Source organism: Aulonocara stuartgranti (genome assembly GCF_965226115.1).
Source record: "Aulonocara stuartgranti genome assembly, chromosome: 7".
NCBI classification, from domain to species: Eukaryota; Metazoa; Chordata; class Actinopteri; order Cichliformes; family Cichlidae; genus Aulonocara; species Aulonocara stuartgranti.
The window spans coordinates 35,506,461-35,530,553 of record NC_138945.1 but is presented as its reverse complement, the minus strand read 5'-3'; the positions used below and the strand labels follow the sequence as shown (position 1 = coordinate 35,530,553).

The following is a 24,093-nucleotide window of genomic DNA, read 5'->3' as shown; positions in this document are numbered from 1 at the left end:
GCTGAACATCCCGGGACGCCTCCCGTCAGACGAGACGCTCAGCGTGCTCGGCTGATATCGATCTGACACCTTAGACTCTGAGCTGAGGTCAGGGGTTAGTGACAGCCCATTATTCAGCTTGAGAACCAGTGTTTGGTCAGTGTCTGAGCCCAGGTGACGGCCTGACCTCGCTGTCGTCCATCTTAGAAGCTGCTGAGGGATGGAAGGTGAAGTTTAAAAAGTCTCTTAAAAACGTCAATTCCCCATGAAATGCTTCATGCTTCATTTATTCTGTTTTTTGCTGCTATAGACAGGAGTCCCGCTCTCTCCCCGCCATCTTTGTGTTCTGCAGGCATTTCATTGTCTTCCACTTAATGGGCTGACTTTACTGAATCAATAAAGTTCATTTCTTTCTTTTTTGTCCTGCTTTAAATGATCAACAAATATCCACATTAAACCAGCCCTATTATTTATTTAAACTTTTGATTATATTGGTAATTTGTAATATGTGTTATGAAGTTAACAAAATGAAATTACATAGGAATTAGATTCAATTAAACAAAAAGCTTTTTAAAGTTAGAACTGAATAAAATAAAGCCAAAGTAGTTATTTTAAAGAGGCCACATTATGTTAGAATAGCATGTAGAGATGTTTGATGCCACTGCTGTGTCATTAAGTATTTTTATAATCCTTAAGAAAAAAAAATCCCTCTTTGTGGTGCAGTAATGTTTTTTCATGTTTTTTATTTTCTTGCCTCACCAACAGCTACCCTCAGGCCAACAACCAGCAACTGCTGACATACACTCTGAGCTCTGTATGCATAGCTGCGTAACAGGTTTGGCGCTATTACACAACTATGCTTTAATTTAATACTTTGCAAGTTTAATATGTTCAACAAGGAGCCAGACTGCTAAATGAACATTAGGAGGAGACACATCAGCCAAAACGTTTACTCAATTCAGCCTTAGCTGGCTCTTTAGCATTCCTACATATCGTTCTACTCTGAGGTCCACATCATAACCACAAAACAAAAAAAATACAACAAAATTTCAGAAAATGCAACATTATACTTTACAAAAAGACTCATTTTCTTTTTAAAATGAAAGAATTCACATCTATGGCCACCAGTTAAAGTCATTTCCCGTCTCTATAACACTCTTGGAAGAAAAGGCTGAAATCATGATTGTTGTATTTTCTGAAAAACCTTCGTGTTTTATTTTTCTTATTCCATTCTGGACCTTAAGGTTAGTGCAGAAAAAGTGCCAAACACAAATGGAAAACAAACTGCGTGGTCCATTCGTGCACTCGTTCACGAACGTCATGCCTCGTGCGGCTAGATTTTCAAAAACTTAAAGTAGAATTGGAGCATCAGTCAGCACATGAAGCCAGGAGAAAAAACCTTCCTTGCTCCATCTTTCCAGCGGAATGAGGCAAATATTTCTGTCTTTAACATATTTGTCTTAATAATTTCATGTAGCACAAATGTATGGTGAGTCCAAGCACCAGACGTAGTATGCAAAAATACTTAGTATGTATTTATTTAGGCTTGTTAGTTGGATATCAATGCTAATATCCCTGTTTCTACTCTCTTTAATATAAGTAGGACATTAAAAAAGAAAGTTTAGCCATAAAAAGTAACACAAAGGAGTAAAGCAGCGATACAAACAAGCAAAACTAGTGCACGTGCACACACAAACCAGACAGAAAGCCAGATGCGAGCTAGCCTAAGCAGCAGTGAGTTCTACAGGAAGGCCCCACCTGAAGAATGTTTAACTAACATGGCCCTGATCCCCACTGCGAGGCCAAGACTCTGACCTCCGACCTCGCTCCCCAGGGGCGATCCTAACCCCCTGTGCAGCCCTATCACTTTACTGCACCCCAGGGAGCCATGGCCCTGCCCCTCCAGGCCGCCCTGGGCCCAAAACACTCTGAACCCACAACCAGGACTGGTTGGTGGTGGTGTCGGAGGGGAGGGACAACGGTGACGAGAGGAGCCCACAACGTCTGGACTCAATCACCCGCCCATGACAAGCCTGCAATGCATTCACACACATGCACACACACCCCACTACGACTGCATGCAAACACACACACCAACACCAGCACTTATCCACCAGTGAGGTCTCACACACATCAAAGTGCGGTGGAGCTGACTTGGCTGAGTAATAGGCGTTCTGTGGGGAGATGGTGAAATGCTAAAAACTCAGGCTTGGAAAAATTGTTGTGTTCAAGGTTCTGGAGGTGGAGGGGTGGAGATGGAGGGTTGTATGTGAGGCCTAAAGACAAGAGAGCGAGAGAGGATAAAATGGAAGCGGCAGAGTGAAGGATTAACTAGTGAAAGAAGAAGCCAAAATAATGTGAGAAAAACCAAAAGGACGCAAAGGAGGGGACTGGGAACGAGCACATCCCTGATTTAAAACTCCCACAGGTCTTTTATACAAACTAGGAGGTCTGTGTGTGAATGTGTGTCTTTCTGAGTTTGTTTGGCCCAATTTAACATTCACAGTCTCAATGGATTTTACAGGCTCGAAACACCACTGGTTCCCATTCCTCAAAATCCTTGTTGTCCATTCATGCTGAGAAGCTTTTCTTTGGAAAGGCACTGCTCACAGTTTTCTCTGTTCATTTGCCTCTATAATTTTTTGTGATTATCATGATTACTGTGACTCTCATGTCATGGTGGTCCCTCAAGATTTTTCTGGTGAAATCAGCTAAAAAACCTGGGAACAGTTTATTTCATGGCTCCTGTATTCCCCTTATGATTTCCAGGAATCTTTCCCAATTAATTTCACAAAAATTAGCCAGCAGTTTTTCCCCCCGCATAGAGGTTGTTTTTTTCTTTTGGCAGAAGTCTGGAAACATCCTGCTGCTGCTGATGAAAATTACTAGGAGACTTCAAAAGTCCCATGCAATTTGATACTAATTACAAGGCAAATTGAGAATGTGTTACTACAGTTATTAAGTTGCCACTCATTGTGTTGAAGATTTTAAGAAAAAAGTAGGGAGTAATTGTTGTTCAGAGTTTCCTGGAAATACAGAAGAAAATAACTGAGTCACATCATTTCACCAGTCATCCATCTATCCATCCATCCATGATGTAGTCTTGTGATTGCTATTGCAAAACTGAAAACTGAAGAAACGTGGGAAAAGATTATCCCACTAAAACTGTTAAACATATTTGAAATCTAAAAACACAGGTACGAATGAAATTTACAAAGCATCACCCTAATATTAATCCAGAAAATGGTGAATATATATATTTTATTGAAACTAACTGAAATGATGCATACTGGGATGTCTGTAAATAATGTAATTAGTTGATCTGAAGTCCTCCAAAATGATCCGCAAACTTCATTTACATTGATTTTAGCTTTGAAAAATAAAAGCAGAAATTCTAAACTAGTTAAATCAGATTTAAATTAAATCTAATTAATGAAGTTTTTCTATATCTTCTTTTATAATGTAAGGTTCCAATTGGTGCAGGGCGATTACTAAAGTTCTAAAGACTCATAAAGTTTGATGTGTTCATTGTAAGGACGTCGGTGGGCTCACTCCACTTTACACCCAACAGCAGGTCGAGAAAAAACAGCACATGTAATATCATGTAAAGGCTAAACATAGAAGGATCCCCTGAGTGCTCTGCATGCCAACGCCAAACTGTACCACCTGGTCCGCTCAATCTGCCCCTGAAAGGCCCCCTCCGCCTCATCCCCATGACACAGAATGTCTGTCAGAGTCTCGTCCATCAGCTCTCAAACCGGAGACTATCTCAGATCTGCGCATACCGCCTTAAGAGAGCCTCGGCTCGGATTCACACGCGCCGCCTTTAGAAGTCCTGGGTTCAGTTTCGCACGCTCCTCCTTAAGAGTCTGTATTTCATATTCACACCCACCGCAGCATTCCAGTGTCAGCGCCGGTGGAGGCCATGTTCCTCTTTCACATATTCGGCGCAGTGAGAGTCGTACACTCGGTGAGGTAATGGCCCATCTTTTAGGACCTCCAGTGGGCAAATTTCAATGCATATAAAGCGGTTTCCTGCTGCTAAGGAGCATAAATGAAGGTGAGAGGTGCTCCAGAATTTCACGTGAATACATACCTGCTGATGCTGATGCACACAGAGGCAGCAGGAGACAAAAGTTTAGGAAGACGGATTTGTGACTAACAAGAATAACGTCAAGAAGAATTAAGGCCTTGATTTTTTTCCAAGTGTTTGTGGCCACAAAAGTGATGAACATTTAAGTTTTAAATAAATCAAAAAGCAGCGGCATGGGGAGTTTTGTGACAGAAAGTACAATCTAGTAATATATACTCAAGCAGCTCTGGATTATTGGGAAATGGTTCCTGGGAAGCCCAGTACTATTGAGAATAGTTGTACTACAAATATGGCATCAGTATCTCAAATTCTGGAAAAATGCAAGCAAAATGTTAACTAAAAACCACTGAAGGTAAGAGAAATGAAGTCTTTTTGTTAACTCAGTGTTGTTAATGTGGAAACGGTCCAAAGTAAAGCCAACAGTTATATATTGTACTGTTGAAAGTGGTAAATTCTCCCTGGATACAAAATTTAAGAGAAAAACGTGAAATCCGCCCACACATACGTGACTTTTGCAGACCCGGCTCATATTATTCTGAGCAGCAGAAATCTGGCTCAGGACGAAGCCGACCTGTCCAATACGGTGGACTGGCCAAAAAAAATATCACCAGCTGCTATCCAACAGCTGACCAGCATTAAACAAAGCCAAGCCCCCTCACATACACAGACACGCCCTTTCAAAGGTTTCAATAAACTCACATCCTCATCACATCCCAAGAAACATGTGGTCCACAAACACGTTCTCATCAAATGTTTCGCAACACCTGACATCCAGTCTTTCTCCGGCCTGCTCTCTGAACTTTACAACTGACCCCGGATCAGCGATCGGTGATGGCGGTGACAATGAGCGCCACCTCGGCTGAATCCGGGCCAGTGGTGAAATGGCTAGATAGGAACCACATGTCAGCAGCTGCACGTCAGATTGAGGAAGGATTTACTGCGGCTATGTGATGATGGAGAGAGGGCCGTAAAGGAGAGATAGAGCCGCCGTTGATAGATCACCTCACCGCGGGCCGGCTTCCATCTGAGAACACAAGCAGATGACTTTTTAACCTCCACACCTCGCCAAAGGGAAGGAGACGTAAGACAGATGTGTGTCTCCGTTTTTTTTGTCAGAAATGTCCTTTTTCTTTTCATTCATGGTGCCTTTCTCTCCACGTACAGTATGCGCCTGGGTTAAATTAGGCATTTGGCGGCAACTAAATCCTCCCATCCACCCGTCATTATCGCTGTATTTTAGGGAGCAGACTGCAGTGATTAGCCCTAGCCCCTGAACCGTGGGCCACCTCATTTAACACACCACTTGATGTAATTGTTATTGGAGAGAAGATACTAGCCTGCTGTTCAGACTCTCTTCTCTGTCTCACTCTGACAGTTGCTCGCGACACCGTCACTGCCTACGCTCGTTTGTGAGTCGGAAAATAAGAAGAAGAAAAAGAAGAGAAATATCAAGATTTGGCTCAGGCTGAACTGAAATGTGTGATTGGAGACCAAAAATGGAGAGGAAGAGATAATTTGTTGAGTCAAGAAAACTAAACAAAAACAAGGATAAGGAAACAATGGTTCAAGTGAGCTTTTTGAGTTGCAGGATGATTCCTTTATCATCGTGATGGTTCTTTTATGTCTGGGCTAAATGTAAATGTTGGCTGAACAGCATCTCAATAAAGCTTCTATAGCCTTGTTTAATAATTGATAGAGACTTGGTGCTGTGCTTGTAGACATACTGTAGTCTGAGAAACACTTGTCCGAGTAGGTTTGATTCTTGTCAGCTTAGCTAGGTTCCCCAGCCAAGTGCTACTAATAGCAAAGCATCAGTGACCAGTTAGGGCAACACAGAACAAAGACCTCTCAGGCAGGGGACACATTTGGACCTGTTCTCGTCTAACTTATAGCTAAGTTATGATACTGGTAAATGGTCTGTGAGCTAAATGTGAACTAAAAATCACAATCTTAGCTTGAAATGGGTAATTTGCGGACCAGATGTGGCTTAAAATGCCACAGCACACCTGATGTTTAGCTTCTATGAGGCAAAGTTGTGACTGAGCTGAGGCAGTCAGGCTCACTCTCAGTCAGGGCCAAATGTGACCTATAAAAAACTGCTGATCTGGGCCAAATATCCATTGCTAAACGGGTGCACTCGAATATACGTATTCACATGAAGACTGAGTCATTATCAGGTCAGCACTCATGCAAGGAATTCAAAGACAATGATCCGAGGGTGTAAATACTGATACGGAAGACAGATGCTCCCAGGAATGAAAGAGACCGAGGATAGCTGCTGCTAACTGTCTTCTTTAATCTTCTGTGTTCAAACATTTTGCCATTACAAATGATGCTTGGTTGCACTTCAAAAAATCTCCCGCTAACTCCTGCATTTCCAGCACAGCTCAGTTTGCTGCCCCTAGTGGTCAATAAAGTTTTCTTTTAATGAAAATTGCTGTTTCACAGTTTCAGATAACTCTAAACATTTTTTGACATTTTGAATGTAAATTTTCTATACTTTTGCCCGCTTTCTCCAACTGCTTGCTCAAAGAATTGTTGGCTTTACCTGAAATTTAACAAGCCTTGCGATGACTGGTACTGTGAACTGGCACGTAATAAATAAAACGAAACGGTACTGAATATAGCTTACTGTACATTAATATATTTTGATATTGCACTATTGATTTAATTATAGCTGAACAATCATCAATTCTGTGCTTCGTGGCATAGGAGAGCAGCAGTTTCACAGACAAGGAGACAATGGGAGATGTATAAGCGGAAAAAAAGAAGAGAGGAAAAATGAAGAAAGAAAATTGAAAATGAAAGATTTAAAAGAGGAAAAGAGCTCAAACACATTCAATGGGAGTCTTGGGGTGGAGGGTTGGATAAATATACTCCTCTTCACTGAATGATAGGCATTCTCATCTCTCATATACCCCCTGGGGAGACGGAGAGAGCAGAGCAGGGCTAGACTTGCCATCTTAACCCTTCCTCTGTGCTCATTTTACGCTAGCATCCCTTTCTTCATCTTTCCGCCTGCTCTTCTTTCACTCCCTCTCAGGGCTGCCATCTCTGATCATTTTAATACAGCCCCGAACCTTCTGCCTCTTCCTCCCTCTCCCTGCCCTTTCACTGCCATTAGCAACCCGCTCTCTCCTGTCCTAAATGGCATGTGACCGCCATTATCGCCTTGTGGAAAGAGCGCCGTCATCATGTGTGCCATCATTTTCATCCATAACCATTAGGAACATTGTAAAAAGATACGACCACTCACACGTTGTCTTCAAATAATGGACTGTAGGCACACGATTGGACTGCAGCTGCTCGCCAGTACCAGCAGACACTGTCATTACTTTTTACGACTTTGAGTACTTCAGCCCTTAATGTACATCCTTCCTGTCCTTCAGGGTTTGAAGCCAGAGGAGTAGGGACGATTAGCGGTGGGAGAAACCATCCGGTTGTCAAAACAGCCACAGGTTTGATCTCTCCACCAATTACCAGAGCTCGGAGAAGAGTTTTACAGCTTAATCAATGCTGCTGTTATTTGACCAGGGAGGGGCAGAAACTCAATAAACTGGTATCCTGTTTCATTAAAATCACATCATGATCTAGTACTGCTGCTGACCTGTGGTAATGCATGATTCACTTATAGAGCGTATATAATTTCAAAAGAAACACTTTAAAGTGGAGCCTGATCAATACAGGATTTTTAAGACTGATACCAATACTGATATTTGATGATTTAAAAATCTGATATATTGATCAATATTTATGTTAGATTCCCCTAACATTTGTTTTGTATAGTTATTTGTTAGTTTTTAAATGAGATAATAACACGATGCATTTTAAAAATGTTATGCTTGTTATGCTCTGCCAACGATGCTCGGATAAGCTGGTTGTTGTGTTTGTAGCCCTCCAAACACATGTATGTGCTATACAACACCAACATAGCTAATATGTCAGATAAATTCAACAACTGCTCCATGTCAGCATGTTTGTCTTTATGAAACTCTGAAGAAGTTCTAGTTATAAAAAGCAGGGTGTCTAATTTCAGATACTTTCATCAAGCAGTAGACTGTATTTTGTACATAATTCCTTACACAGTGTGTAACCTAATCCTAAGCATGAAACTGTACAGCTACTGGAAAATTCTAGCGCATACAATATTTTAACAAGTAGAAATACCAATATATCATGCCACAATGGCTAATTAACATCAACATCTGATGGTAAAATCTGCTTCTGTTAGCTACTTAACTAGTAGGGGTGCAACGATACACAAAATTCGGCATCAACACGTTAACAAGCTAACTGTGCTCAGCTTTGACCAACTGAAAACAATCGCTAAATTGTAGCCAATTTCATCTCTGTCAGCTTTAGAAAAAAATTAGGGCTGCTCAATTAATCGAATTTTAATCACGATTACGATCTGGGCTTTCAACGATCATTAAAAATGACTGAGCCGATTATTAGCCCCTCCCTCGTTTATCCGCGACACCTTAAAGGCCGGTCCGTAAAAATATTGTCGGGCATAAACCAGTCGTGGCGCAAAAAAGGTTGGAGACCGCTGATTAAGAGGACCCGAGGGAAGCTCGGAAAGCTAAGCAGGAGTTATTTGGAGAGGAGAGTGACTGCTGTTGGTTGCCATCACCAGTGTGTGAATGTGTGTGTGAATGGGTGGATGACTGGATATGTAAAGCGCTTTGGGGTCCTTAGGGACTAGTAAAGCGCTATATAAATACAGGCCATTTACCATTTACCATATGAAACCGGAGGAGTTGTACTTACATCTTATGCCATCAGCTTGTCCTCGGTCACGGTTTCCTTCCACAAAAAGCTTTGCAAAAATTGCATAAAAAGCGCTTGCAGGAACAAAAGCATAATATTCCAGAAACACGCTTCACCGATCAGCTGTTCTTAACACTTCCCACCGTGAAACAGACGTCAGCGCGAACTATCACATGTCCGACATTTCCTGGCCGAAACCGGAAGTGACGTCATTTTCGCGGAAATGTCGTTTTTTACTTGTAGGCCTTAAAAGCCTATACTGGTCATGTTTGACTTTTCTGAATAGTTTCTGGGATGCTTAGAACTCGAATTGCACTGCTGGAAATAGTTTATTTTGATGCACCTGCTGTTTTCTTTGCAAATTTGCATCATAGGATTGTTTTTTCGTTTTTCCTGCAGTGTATATAAAAATTGGTGTATCTCCAAAATAAAACTATGAAGACACTCAAAATAAATTTCCTGTTGTAAACTATTTTTTGCAACTTTTTTGTATTTAAAGTTTTGAGGGATAAACCTCTTAAATTTCTCCAAGTAGAAATATATGTAAAAAAACCAAAAACGATTTTCAATTTGTTTTTTGTAGTTTATTGCACTTTTTTGCAATTAATGTAGTTACTATGGACTTAATGCATACATATTATTAAAATATGGGCTATAACAGTTGTATAGCAACTTGAAATGCTCCCATAAATGGCACTACAACATGTAAAAAATTAATATAAGCTCTGGCGGACTTGGTTCTATAGTAGGTCTTAAAGGGTTAAATAAATATCGTCAAATAATCGAGATCTCAATTTCAGTGAAAATAATCGTGATTATCATTTTTGCCATAATCGAGCAGCCCTAGAAAAAATCCACACTTTTATCACCTCTCAGCTGTACATTACATATGGTTGCAAACACAACTGCTCAATTTGTAGCTGGTACAAAGAAAAAACAGCACATCACTCCTGTTTTAGCTCAGTTGTACTCTGTGTAATTTAACATGCAAACAGTGTTGCCAACTCCTCAGTAAGGAAAATCGCTATTGGCTGTCCTAAAAGTCGCTAGAAGTCGCCAAATGACGTCATTGTCTAATTTGCACAATTGGTCATGCTAATGTAATTGTAACCTACGCTGTTGGAGAGAGAAATAACATCGTGGAAGAGACATAAAGTGAGTAAAAAAGTCCTAAATGCAGTTAGAATGTATTTAGAACTGCAAATTAAATTTCTTTTAGCAATTATTGTTTTTTAATGTCACAGATCCAACCCTGCTCCTTTATCCGGGCCTGGACCAGCAAAAGTGACCCGAAATTGGCGTTCTGGTGGAGTTACTTTGTGTGTGAGAGTTTATAAGTAGTTTTAAACCTTGTGATCCACAAAACAGCATAACAGTAAAAGAACTGACTGCGTTACAGTCAGTGCGGGAGCAGCGGCTTCGCCCATGCGTGATTCATTTGCTGTTTGGATGCACAGGTGTGAACGTCTCCTGCCCTGATAGCGGCTGGGGGAGGACTATCCTCCGCCTGGGAGCGCTTTGGCACGGGTGAGGTGCCCAAGGCAGCACCGCTGCCTGTTGAGAGTAAGAGTGATACGCGTTTTCACGTCATAGATAAGTCTCCAGTAATACCAGAAAAAGTCGCCAGATTTGTCGCTAGTCGCTTTTTAGAAAAAAAAGTCGTTAAAGGGGGTCTGAAAACTCGCTAAATATAGCGACAAAGTCGCTAAGTTGGCAACACTGCATGCAAACACAGATAGCATGCTAATTTCTGTTAACAGCTTATGGCTATGCATTGCAGACTACCTACAATACCATGGCTGTGGATATGTATAAAAACATTAAAGATTTTAACTTAGATCTATCAGTTTAAAAATGGCATACATATTGTTGCGACTTTCATCCGTAAATAAAGCCGCGGCCGGCTGAGTTGGTTGTGTCCCTGTGACGCGCCTCCAATAATCCATAATGAGTCGTACTTGTACTTTGCGCATTTATTTTAAGAACAAAACAATTGATTGCGCTTTCAATCAATTTACAAATAGCGCATGGATCAACTGGTGTGCCAAAAAATGACGGTCAACAGAAAAGTTTGCCCACAAACCACTCACCCAACACACCTGCTGCGAACACCGACATCAGGTAAATAGACTGTAACCACACCCACATACCATCACCTGAGACGCAGGTAAAGCTATACACCTGTACCACCAAAACAAAAAGGAAAAACATAAACATTGACTTTGGCTCTTACACATATATTGCTATACATATACATGTGTTACTGTTTTTAAGAAGGGAACAACACAATGGTTGTATAATGAAACCAACATGGAACATCCATTTAAAGGCAGCATCAAACCTATATATAGAATATTGCCTAGATTACAACCTGGCGATTTCTGAGACAGAGATGAAACATTCAAATGACAAGTAAAAAAATGTTAATTTAATTTTAACTATGCTAATCTTTAAATTTAAAACTAAAATACTCTAAAGACAGCAGAGCCTGACTGAAAGTCAGTGATAATCCTTAGAAATCTAGAATATCTTTTTGCTTTTCGAGGTTATTAAATAAATGTGGGCTTATCTCAGAGTCAGTGATGCTGGTGTGACACAAGATAAGTGTCACCAAAAATCAGCAAATCTCTGTGCGTGAATCAGACAGAGGGCCAGAGTTTAAAATGACTTGGAACCAGCATCAGCCAGCACACACAGAGTACTGTGCACACACTGCTCTCAGCACTCACCACGTTAACGCAGACACACACAAACGCACACCGAGAACACTTCACGGGCTCAACACTCCTCAGATAGTGTTTACCCTCCGAACAACAGCCAATTACATGGACAGGGAGCCTTTCAGCAGCTAACCCAGCGCCACTGTAATCACAGAGACACAAACATTTGGACATTTTTTATGTTATTCAACACAGTGCTGTTTGGATTCAATTAAATATTATCAAAGCGAAGAACATAACTCAGTGCAGAGATAAATATGCTGCTGAAGCCATTTTTCAACAAAGACTTAACTTTTAAACATCCTGAACGCCATCAGTGAAACAATTTCTCAAATCAATTATTTTCCTTTATTTTTACACTATTTATAGGGCATGCTGATGAAAACTACATGACAGGAAGTCAGGTTGTTTCAACTGTGTGAGGGCCCCAGGGTAAAATAGCTGTGAGTAGCTATTAACCCTGTTTATCCCACTCTCTGAAATATTTCTCTTATATGTCATGTATGTGACACATATTCCTAAACACACCGTCACTTCAATTATCCGTCCCTGCACTCCTGCATTCTCCTGTTACACTCATAATCAGGCATTTGGTGGACTTGTAGTTTTTGAGGTTACACTTTACAGTTACACTTTAAAAGACACCGTTGGCAGCAGATTCTTAGGCGCATAACATTATAAAGTCAAACACTGTTAGCTGACAAACTGAGCAAAAGCGGAGGTAAAGTTCAGAGACTTACTGGAACTTGCTAAATTGCATGTAGGGTAATTTTTCCAGGTTCTGCTGACCTGCTGTAGGATGACTCGTAGCAATGAACTAGTATTTATTATTTTCACATGCAGCACCTGAAAATTACCTCAGTTTTCCTGTAATTAGCACTAAATTAATCTTTTTTAGAAGAATTCATTACAATTTTTCTTAACAGGAAATTAGAAAAAAAAACTTAAAACGATTTCATTGTTTCTTAATCCAAAGATTAATCTCTCCCATATTTTTTCCAGTAACGACAGACTAATAGGTCTTTCCTCTTTTAAAAAAAAGACCTTTAAGATGACTAATTGTCTAAAGATTTTTTGGTTGACCAAAGAGCCTAAAGATTAATTAGCTGAGCAATCAACTGAGCAGGAGCGGCCCATTTATTTAGTTCAAATGAACTCCTTTTTTTTCTCTTGCACGGATATCAACTACTGTTTTTGTAAGACAAAGGAACAATTCAGTCTAGCCACCGCTGCATTCAGATTAACTTGAGTGTTGCTAATGCTGGCAAAGTTCGCTGGCTTTGTGGCTGCAGTGGAGATGTCATCTCGCACATTCAACCTGTCCCATCGCAGGGCCAGGTCATCGCAGCCGAGAAGAGGTCTCGGTTTAACACCTACAGGTCACAGAGTGCACCTTCCTTCTGTCATTAGGCGCTTGCTGAGCCTAACCCAGGGAGAAACTCGAGCCCTGCCCTACAGGCAGCTAATCCACCTCAACAAAGCCTTTATGCTGCTCTGACAGCCTGAGCGATAATCATTCAGGTAATGCAAACTACTCCAACCTGAGCACTGTTCATGCAGGTGGCTTCACTGAGTGCTCTGTGTGTTTAGGTGGGTGTGTTTTTGTGTGTGAGCCGAGGTCGAAGGAAGCACATTTGAGGAACCGCGTGTTTATCAAATGCCTGTGTTTGTGGTTGTATGTATGCACATGTGACCTTTCCAGGTGTCAAACACTCGGAGGGAAGTGTAGTATAGCTGTGCAGCCGAGGCTGCAGCCGTCACACGCAGGTCAACTGCTCTCACATGCATCTAAAGACTCAAATCCCCATAATCCCTCAAAACGACTGAGCTCAAGTCAGGAGTGATGGCAGGCACATGCAAAAAAATCCATCTTATTGATGAAACACGACAGTCTAGCTGTGTGATAAGCAACAGATTCATTAGTCTTGCATGTTTCTCATTGTTTAGCAGATCCCTATTAAAATTATAGGTCTGCTGATCAACCACATTACCTCCTCCTTTGGAAATAACAATAGAAAGACTTTACTGCTTGATCCTGGCAGACTTTAGGATCTGGTTAAGTAAGTTAATCCAAAACCAGACATGGGTTATGTTTTGGATATGTTAAAAAATGTTAATTTTTATTTAAAAGATTTTAAAAAAATAAAAATAAAAAATAAGACTGACCATGTTTCCTATTTCATTTCATTCGCGTGCAAGGTACAATTTCAATAATGAATCTTTTGCATTAATTTACACATAAAATCACCCAATATAATTTATTTCGTTTCAATATTTGTTCTCCAAATTTATTATTTATCTTAGTTCTGAGAAAAACTCTTCAGAATTTTGTCTTTTTCTTTAAAAATCAGACTTTTCTTTTTCTCTGACCTTTGAGGCAAAAAGCCAGAATTATGAGTTTTCTCTCATAATTTTGAAAAAAAAAAAAAAGCACAAACCCACAAATCTTTTTATTTATTTATTTTTTTAGTGGCCCCAATCCTCTTTCATCTCTCTCTGTTTTTCCTTTATGAGCTTTTTACGTTAAACCTTCTCAAAGCAGCTAGTTTCAGTTGAATTATTTCAGGGTTTGTGCATGACATGGGGCAAGGGTGGCTCTTGAATTTAAAAGAACTATCACATAAATGAATTCCATCCTTGAGAAATAATAATTAAGATATTTAAGGACAAACAGGCAGCAAGGCAGCTGGTGTGACATGAAAACAAAGTGAAAGGCAAGCTGGTTGAGATTCTGGAAGTGACGCAGGTTAGCCAGAGGCAAACAAACTAAGGAAACAATAAGAATTGCCTTCAACGAGCAAGAGAGAGGGAGAGGGAGAGAGAAACACGCACACACCCACGGTGCCTGCTGCATTCCTGTGTGCCTCCTGGCTCTCGTCCCACCACACTTGTCACCGGACAGCGCAGGGCCCTGCAGTGTGTGCCCGGCCGGCCTGAAGAGGCTCTCACGGGCCTGTTAGCATGCAGATGGTGTCAAGTGACAAGAGCCGGAGCTGCAGGGACGCAGATGGAGGCTGGCGGCCGCTCCAGCCTCGAGATTCAGGAGCTTTGTTTCCAAGAAACAGCACAACTTCTCGGAGGGAAAACGACTTCTGTTCAGCTCAGAGCCGAGTGAAAAATCATGCCTTAGGATTGTTTGTTGTCAGCTAATCTGCTGTACTTATATCATCGTTGAGAATGTTAAAAACTGTACATTTAAATCACTGCAACTTGCTGGATCTTTGAGCAAGTAACAGATACAACTGACATTTAAAAATGTCTAATAATAAAGCTGTGTGTCTTAAAAGTGTATTGGCCTACACTGGTGACACTGGTATTACTACTGATAATTACTGTTAAGTACACTTTTAAACCCCCAAATTTAAAAAGACTATGCTTTATCATTTTAAAATGTCTTCACAATAACAATAGAGTTGTGATAGTTGTCATAAATCCCACATTCAGGGTTTGACTGGAGTGTAGTATGTCTTGTTCTTCACAGCAGTAATAAAAATGTACTCACGCTGTATTACAACACTACAGACAGACACACGGTGACATCTGGGTGGACAAAGCTCGAGTCAGACAGACGGACACAGCGGTGGTGGTGGTGATGTGTGTGTTAGGGGGTCTTAATTGGGAGGAACAGCGTTGCTCTTTTCATCTCAGCAGCAGATGTGAAGCAGGTTTCAGACAGACTGCACATGAGGAGAATGTAAACGGCCTTTCTGACCTTTTTCACCTATCAGACCTGGATCTCGGGCTCTTCTCTTTTTTTTCTTGATAAATTATTTTATTTAAAAAGGAGGGGCGATGTTTGGATATTTTTTTTGTCCTTCATTTTGTTTTGGCCCATCCAATCCTCATTTTTTCACTGTTTGAACAAAACAAACTGATTCAGCACGAGTTGTTATCACTTGGAGTGAGGCCATCACTAATGAGAGCTTCGTAGCTAAACAGCGTGTAAGAGAAAACAGCAACGGACTTCAGATAAGCCCTTAAATTGGAAGTAGAACAAAAGAGATTTATTCTTTTTCACACATTTACAGCAGTTCACTTATATGAAAAGGAAATATCTTATCTACCCTGAACTGCTGGCAGTAGCAGGCATATTCAATCTTCTTCAGTCTCAAATAGGTTTGATGCCATGCTACTTGGCAGCTGCTTCCACTAGCAGATGAAACGGTACACCAGTCAGAGCGCTGAAGGCGAGAAAGGGGGGTATCATCTTTCTGCTATCGGGCTACCTAACAAAATCTTAGTACAAGTACAGTTCAGATCAATACAGCTGGACAGGCATGTTACAAGTCAGTTTACACTGAATAACCTGGGAACCATTAGGCTAATCTTCTTATGTAAGAAAATCAACAGTTCACACAGTGTGGGATCCACCTTTCTATTTATTGCTTGGTGACATTTTAAATCATGTGTTTCTGGTCACATTTATGTTGTTTTCAACTGGGTGGACTCAACCTTACATTAACCGTCCAATTTATATAGAAATATAGCCACAGTAACAGCTCACATACAGTGAACCCTAGTTTGTGGACTTTGGCCTTAGGGTCAACAGACGATTTATCAGGGTTCCAGTGTAGCCAGTAGATTAAAGTTAAGATTTCCTTACCTGTGTGACAGCTACTGTTTATAAAGACGAATCACATGATTTTTGAGATTGGTAAACACAGTCCCTGTTTTCCCGTTCTGCTGATGTAACAGGAAAACAGGGACTGCATCCACTGTATTGCACTTCAGGCAACCAAAGCGAGCTCAAATGTGCTTTGCAAACAGAACTTGGACTGCTAATGAAACTAAAAATAAACAAAAAATATATATATGCATGGCATACTTAAAAGAAAGTAAAAAGGGAAAATTAAAAGATTTTTTTTACATCTAAAACCAAATACAGAGCACAGACCCATGGAAGTTATGACCTCTAATATGGTTTGATTATTCGTGACACATTCTGGATGCAAGTTTTCACATTTTTTCACATTCCTGAGTACTAATTTCCAGCTCTTGTTGCCTCGTACCTGAGCAGAGTTTTGTTTCTTTTAGTCCCATCTCATCAAAATTCTGATTTTACACTTGTGTAACTAAAGCGTAACTCATGTAACTCATATCAGAGACCCCAGTTTGAGGTGTTACACATTTTTACACTTCATTAGAATAAGAATAATTCATTATTATTAAAAACAACTTGGTTTGAGTTAAAAATGACACAACTATACTTATTTGAATGACACTATTTTTAAAGTTGTCCTGGCTGACAGGAAAAAAAGTGACATGATTGCCAAATTAGCTCATTGGATCGAACAGGTGACCCAAGGATATTTTCTGAGTGCCTTTTCCCAGCTGTCAAGTTAACCGGCCTTTCTCAATAAAGGCTAACAAGCTTATAAAATCGTAAATAGTTTGCTTTTTGACCATTGACATTTCAGCACTGGATTTAAATGGAAAGTATGGAAAGCAGCTAAAGTTTCTTGGGTATTGGTATAACACTTAAAAGAAACCACTGGTATCATTGTGGTATCAAAGTCACATCACACACCTCAATATCAAACTTCCTCCTGAGACCAAAGTCAGAATTCTGGCACCTGTACTGGAGTGTTTCGCCTTCGTGCTAAAGTGCTATCCTCGCGCTCGTATGGTTTCCCCGGCTACAAGCAGACAAGAATCAGAGTAGAGTTTGGGGGATTCAAGGAGGAGCCAGAGACCCCACTGAAGGGTCACAAACCAGCTGTACTCACTTGGCTTCATATCAGTCAGAAGAAGGAACAGGAAGGGGAGGGCAGGAGGAAAAATTACACGAGATAATAAGCAAGGGAGTAGACATAATTGAGTTTTTGTGGTTAATGTGCACAACACCTGTCAAGTCTTGTCTTTTAATAAGTAAAAAAAACACACAGTTAGAGAGAAGTGAATATTTATATGTAAATGTATACTCTGCACATTGAGTTTTTCTGTTCCCACATGAGATCCTATTTATGTTTTGCCATATGTTTTGGAATAAACTGTTGTCATAAGGTCCCCGTGGTGGCGTCATTAAAACAAATTCTTCTGCGTTTAATGTTTCTCTGTAATGAATTGATTCTTGGTGATCATAAAAATGCTCCCTTGTCAAGCCGTTTGCATGCATTTAATTGTCCTGAAATTTAATGCAAATAAGATAGAAAATCACAGCACAGATGATTAAAACAGAGGAAACTAGTACATCTTAATAACTGCTAATGAATTTTCGACAGCTCTTTAATTCTGAAATTCCTTTCCGGCGTTGTTTCATCCTCTGTTTGTCTTCATAAAGAGGAATTTCCCCCATTTGGAATAAATATTCACCTCTGCGTTTCCTCTCTTTGCACCACTGATCTGACACCGGAGATGAGAACTCATACTCATATGCACACAACACACACACGCGCGCACACAAACACAAATACCCACACCCCTCCAGGCGTATCTGCTTCTTATTAACACCGCAATGAAGTTCATAGATGTATGCCTACAAAGGTGCGCACACACATCCCCACACATTTGCATTTGCACGCACACAATGAAAGCTTGCAAGCTGCAAATGAAGCATCTATCAGCGGAATCATTCAACACACGCATGCCCAAATGTTTGACACAATTTCTTTTTTTTCTTGTGCCTCTGACACACACATCACAGGGAGCTGCGTTCAATCACTCACTAACCAACACTCACAAACACTCATGGGCTCTGCCAGCTCTGCCTCTGGGCCCCCTTGTCATGACTGAAGCACTCAGAGCCTCGCCGTAAATGGATGAGAGCATCGGGGTGGCCTGGCGGTCAGCGGCACCGGTCCACAAATGACATGTCACAGATTCGGTGCCAGCGACGGACGATATGCGCATCTGTGGCTGCTTTAAGTGGATGGTGTTGACAGTAAACGCTGCACAATAGGATGATATTACAGTCGATGAGTTTTTAAATGGTCCCAAGTGGATCCCGAGCAAAGAGCGCCAGTGTTTGCTTCCACAGTCCTCTCTCTTCAGCACATGTACTGACCGCAGCGACCTTCAGACTAAGTAGGCACAAGTGGCACAACTTCATGCGCTTCCAAGGTGCATTTGTAAACCTAAAGAGTTTACAAATCTTGCAACATGTGTATATTATAGAATATTTTTCCTTGCTTTAACACAGCCCGACACGACTCAGCTGGGTCAGTCAGTGCTGCCGTCTTTTGAACTCGTGAGAGAAACCTTGGCGCAGATAAATCTTGTGTTGCTGAAATTGCACAGCAACACTTATAAATTCTGCAAATGGTGTCAGCCACTAGTATATGTTGTAGGATCTATGAAAATTGAACTCAGAAGTATAAATTAAACATATGGCAGCTTGCAAGGAACCTCTTGGCCTCTAATTTAAAACAATCTTGTTGTCGCCTTAGAAAATGGTGTAGTCGGGGGGAGAACCATCTGAACCATCTTTAGTTTAATCCGAGAAGTGCCAGCTTCACTTTCCATTCGGGTGAAATTTGCCAGAATGCCAGGAACAAGTAAAGTCCCACTCCACCTCTGAGAATAAGGACTAGTGGCTGGTTTAAGGCAGAAGAAGAGGGGGACTGGTAATGGGTTGAAGGGTGCCTGGGAAAATGAGAGTCATGGAGGAGGAGTTCTACTGGCCTCCAACGAGGCTCTAATCCGCCTCGGCTCAGGAGAAGGTGTCGGTGTAGAGAAGAGACCTGTCAACACCCAAAAACACCATGTTTTCCCCCCTTTATCTTTCCCCTCTCTTTATCCCTCTTTCCCTTTCCCTCTATCCCCAGCCTTACAACACTCCCACATTCTTCAGATAAAATGGCAGGTAGAGGAAGAGAAGGAATGGAGAAAGTTAAAGGGGCAGCTGTGGCTTGGGGCAGTGGTGGTGCATTGGGTAAAGCCCACCACTAAAGCACTGATAAGCGTATCTCCCTCCCTCATGTGTGCAAGACAAAACCCATTTGTTTCTCATCTGTTCCCCTGATTTAGGGCTGACAGGTCTGGGTGAGCTGTAGAGGACCAACGACAGACTGATAGAGCAGAGGACGAAGAAAAAACGAGAGTGGAGGAGGAAAGCATGCTATTGACTTCACACTTGTTATTTAGTGTCTAATTTCTTGCATAATTTCTTGATTTCTGGAAATAGTTATTAGACATATACTGTTGGTTGGTTGAAGCAAGTAGCAAGCATGCCACCAATCTTTTAAACTTGATGATATCAATAGAAGTGCGCATCAACCTGTTAGCAAATAGTTTAGAGCGTAGACCACGGCAATTCATTTTACCAAGATGAGAAACTGGGACCGTTGTGGAGGGCCACACTGATATCGTGCAGACTAGAGTTCAGCTTATTGGCACAGCCCTCCACAACAGGCCCCTTGGGAAAGTTAATTGCCCACCTCTGGTATAGACAGAGCAAGATTAGACTTAATTTGGAGTGTGTTTCTATTCTCTTAGCCTACTATGTACAGTCCAATTTTCACTCTCCTGTTAGCCTCATTTTTGGTCATCCCAAAACTTCCAGTAAAGTCTAAGTTGTTAACTAGTAGCTAGCTAATTAGTTTTTTGTAGTTTTTCTGGTGAGCACCAGACTAGATTTATAGAATAGATGTTGTAGCTCTGGATCGTCACGCTGCCTAACAGTCGCCAATATAAAACTGTTGTGTTTCTGTCATACAGTAAATTATCTTGGTAAGTTACTATTGTTAGTGAACTGATGAAGACTCCTGCTTGGAACATTTATATTTGCACTTTTTTTGTTGAAAACATAGCAGCAAAATATCCACCTTAGAGTCAAATTTAACACACACCAAACCACTTTGAACCAGTGAGCTGTGCTTTTAGATGTCTTATCAACACCAAATTGCTCTGTGGGTTACTTTCAGGAAAACCAAAACAATGAGCTGAAAGATGGTATTATTCTGTATAGACCTGGCCTGACTGATGATTCATTTTAGGTTCAGGACTATAAGCAACATCTGCCAGATTACATACTCATTTGTGTATCAATTATAACCATGTTCTATAACAATAACAATGCTATCCAAGCACATTTATGAAACATTGCAAACAATGAGCTTTGACCGCTTCCAGTAAAACTCTTGCAAAAACTGTATCTGCATGCGTTTTTCATCCAACAGCGTGCCCACCACAGTAGATGTGTTTCAGCTGTGACTGAAGCAGCTGTCGCAAATAGCAGGACATTATTCTAATAATTTACAGAAGCAAGGACTAACGAGGAGGAAAGACGTGCATGTGTGTGGTCCCGCATAGCTCAACTGGCAGAGCATGGCACCGCCGCCGCCAGGGTAGCGGAGGTGAGGAGGGGCTGGTGCTGCATTCCCAGTGGAGCCACCAGTGCTAAAAATGCAAGCACGCATGGTACGGTGAGGCACTTCGGATGAAAGCGCTCGCTAAATGGCGCAGGAGAACAAAAGAGAAGAAGAGACAGGCGGAGAACTTGTCTGCTGTTAGTAAATGGACTCCTTCGCTCTCGCCGTGTTGTTCCCTTCATCCTGTTTTGTGTGAATGTAGGTCTCTCATCCCCCGTAATCCCTTCCCCAAACACCGATGAGTAAGTCCTGACACACAGCTACACTGCCAGGCTCGGTCCTGCCTGCCGGGGATTTACTACCTAAATAAATACGCCACATACACACAGAAGCGTGCACACACGCGTAAAAAAAATAAATTGAAGCAATAAATTTACACTGTCATCTGTTACTAGGACTGGAATATGGAAGAATCTGGCCCAAACGGTTTTGCAATTCCTCATAAACAACTCCAACTCCCAAGTCCTTTTCCCCAACTTATCTAAGAGTACTGAAATGGCAGATGTGGCCTTGGTTCTTGGATTGTATCAGCTCTGAAGCTAATAAGTATCTCAATAAAACCTTTTATATAAGTCTTTAACATGAACTCATCAAGGTTAGCAGGGTAGCAAGCCTAACAGAGTGCTGACTTTTCACTTGAGGAACAACGTAGACCATTATGTCACATTAATTGCAGGATAATCTCTTGTTAAACTTTCATGCGTATCATATAAATATTTTAAGCCAGTAATTAGTTCTGCCTCTGGACTCCAAATACTTTGGAGCAAGCTTTGTGAAAAATAACACTAGTTAGCCTGGACCTGATTCAGTTTACAGATTACGGCCATTTATTAGGCTACCACAGAAAAATTGTAGTGTTTCTGCCTCCTTAACCAACAAAAGCTGATAACACACCAAGAAGTTCAAGTTATTTATAGCTTTAGTTTCTTCCAAAGGATAAAAACTAAACCTAATTAGATTTGATAAGAGGATTGGGATTCGACTAGCGGAAACTGATGCTGACATATAAACTGCAATAATACAAAGAATATATTAAAAAGGCCACAAATCTGACCAGTCATTTGAATCCAGCTCATTTTTCCTGACAGATTTGGATGATCTGTCCCACAGAATAAAATTTCCAATACCAAAAACACATTACTCTCACAGATGAAATGGCTGCTGGCAGAAAAGGGAGAAGAAAAAAAAGTGTATTTGCTCCAGCTTCCCTCAGCGTTTTGCAGGCTGCACCTGAGATGTCACACAATGTAATTAGCATTGGTCTCAGTGGGGATTTTTAGTAGTGCATCAGCTCAGTGCTGGTCCAGAGGCCGACATTAATTCTGGGGCGAGACCCAGTCTAAAACAAAGTTAAAATCTCATCTAAGACAATATAAAGTTTTATGTTCCTCCTAATGTGATACACAGAGGCAGAGAGAGGAATAGCTCCCAGGAGGTTCAGGCTTCCCTCGCAATCTCACTGGCTTCTTTCTGCACACCCTTTCCCCTCTAATGACCATGCCGCTTGCTGGCACATGGCCCATGCCGATCTATAACCACCCATCTGGCCAGTATGTGCTTTTTTTGTGCGGGTTTGTGATAAGACTATGATAAATGTCACTGTGCATGAATACGTGTTTAAAGTTTTTCCAACACACCTGCTCCGCATACAGCCGCAGAACAGCCTGTTAGCTCCACTCAACACTTTGTATTGTGCTGTTAGCCAGCGTGGCATTGCTAATCCGTAGTAGCTGGGGTTAGCTGGAGGCTACGGCGCGTTTCTGAGAATGGGAGAGGAATGTGGCACAGATGTGTCTCGTGCTAACCTGTGTCACTGTATAAAACAAAGAGGAATTTGTTGTTTCATAGTCCATTTGCTCTGTGTGTGTTTGCCTTTGCTTGACTGCAATGTTATTTAACTACTCCTCTGATTTCCTGGTTAGCTGTTTGTTTTGCTGTAAAACGCCATAACGTTGTTTATGCTGCTTCAAATGCACCATATGTAGAGTCAGCCTGCATGTTTTTCCAGTTTAAAATATCTTCATTTTAGATGTGTTGTCACTTGCATTTGCGTGAATTCAAAACACATTTTCCTGGTCAGTTACAGTACAGTACTGTTTATGGCACTGTGCTGTGCAGGATATAATGTAATAATTATAACACTCAGCTGTTGGCTGCCATTATTTTAATGTTCCTCGAGTTGAGCTTATTAATGTAAAAGTAGAAAGTAGACTGCAGTAGAAAGTTCCTGCCTAACAGAGGCTCAAACTGTATGATCTCAACAAAATATCAGCTTTTGTTGCAATTCATCAACTCTGCACCACAACGTCATATTTAATATTTTAACAACCACCCACAACAAGAAATCTGGCACCTATCACAGCTGTCATAGGACGAGAGTCAGGGCACGCCCTGGACTGTTCCAGTCTGCCACAAGGCTAACAAAGACAGACGACCGTTCTCGCTCATGCTCACACCTACGGTCAATTTACACCAAACAAACCTGCTTGTATCATAGTTGGGTATCATAGTTGCCTCACGAGAAGGCCCCAGGTTTGAATCCACTGTCTTTTAATTTATCTTAAGTTTGCTGTTCGCTGCTCAGTGAGACGGCACAACTCGAACGCATCATGAGTCACTCGGATGAGTTATGGGCGAGCTTGAACATCACAGTGAGATTAAACTCATCTGACTCCTCTGAAAAATAAATAATAGCGTATTGTTTGTCACCTTTGCCTGATGTGCAGATCACAACTGAAAGGAAACAGAAGCCCACCCTCAGAGGCTAGAAAGCTCTGTTTCCCCAGTTCCGGTCGCAAGCCTGGATAAATGTTAGCGTTGCAACAGGAAGGGCCCCCGGAATATGTGGATCCGACCACTGTGGTAACCACCTTGGGCACAAACGGAGCACCTGAAAGTGTCTGCCTACTTTATTACAACATGAATACGTAGAGTAGTTTGCTATTAATAAATTTTCCTCAAACAGCTATAATACTGAGCCCATACTGTCACTAAGAACGGTAAGTTACCATATTTTCACAGCCATTTATTAGAGTGTATTATTAATGTTCTAATTTGCAATGAAATTCGCGATTGAAACTTTACTTTCAGCTACTGTCCAATAATACATTTCAACAGATAAAACCGTAGCAACGGTTATTAGCTATGTACTACAACTATGTTTAAATTGAGGTTAAAAATGATGATGAGCTGACACAGCGACCCACTCAGGCTCTCGAGAAGA

The 24,093-nt window shown here is 41.1% G+C and overlaps 1 protein-coding gene across 2 annotated transcripts in view; it reads right to left on the bottom strand.

The window, feature by feature from the left end:
- Window positions 1-24,093, bottom strand: part of LOC309709619 (ephrin-A5b-like) — an 87,911-nt gene that overhangs the window by 26,731 nt on the left and 37,087 nt on the right. The gene's annotated exons all lie outside the window — the stretch shown is intronic.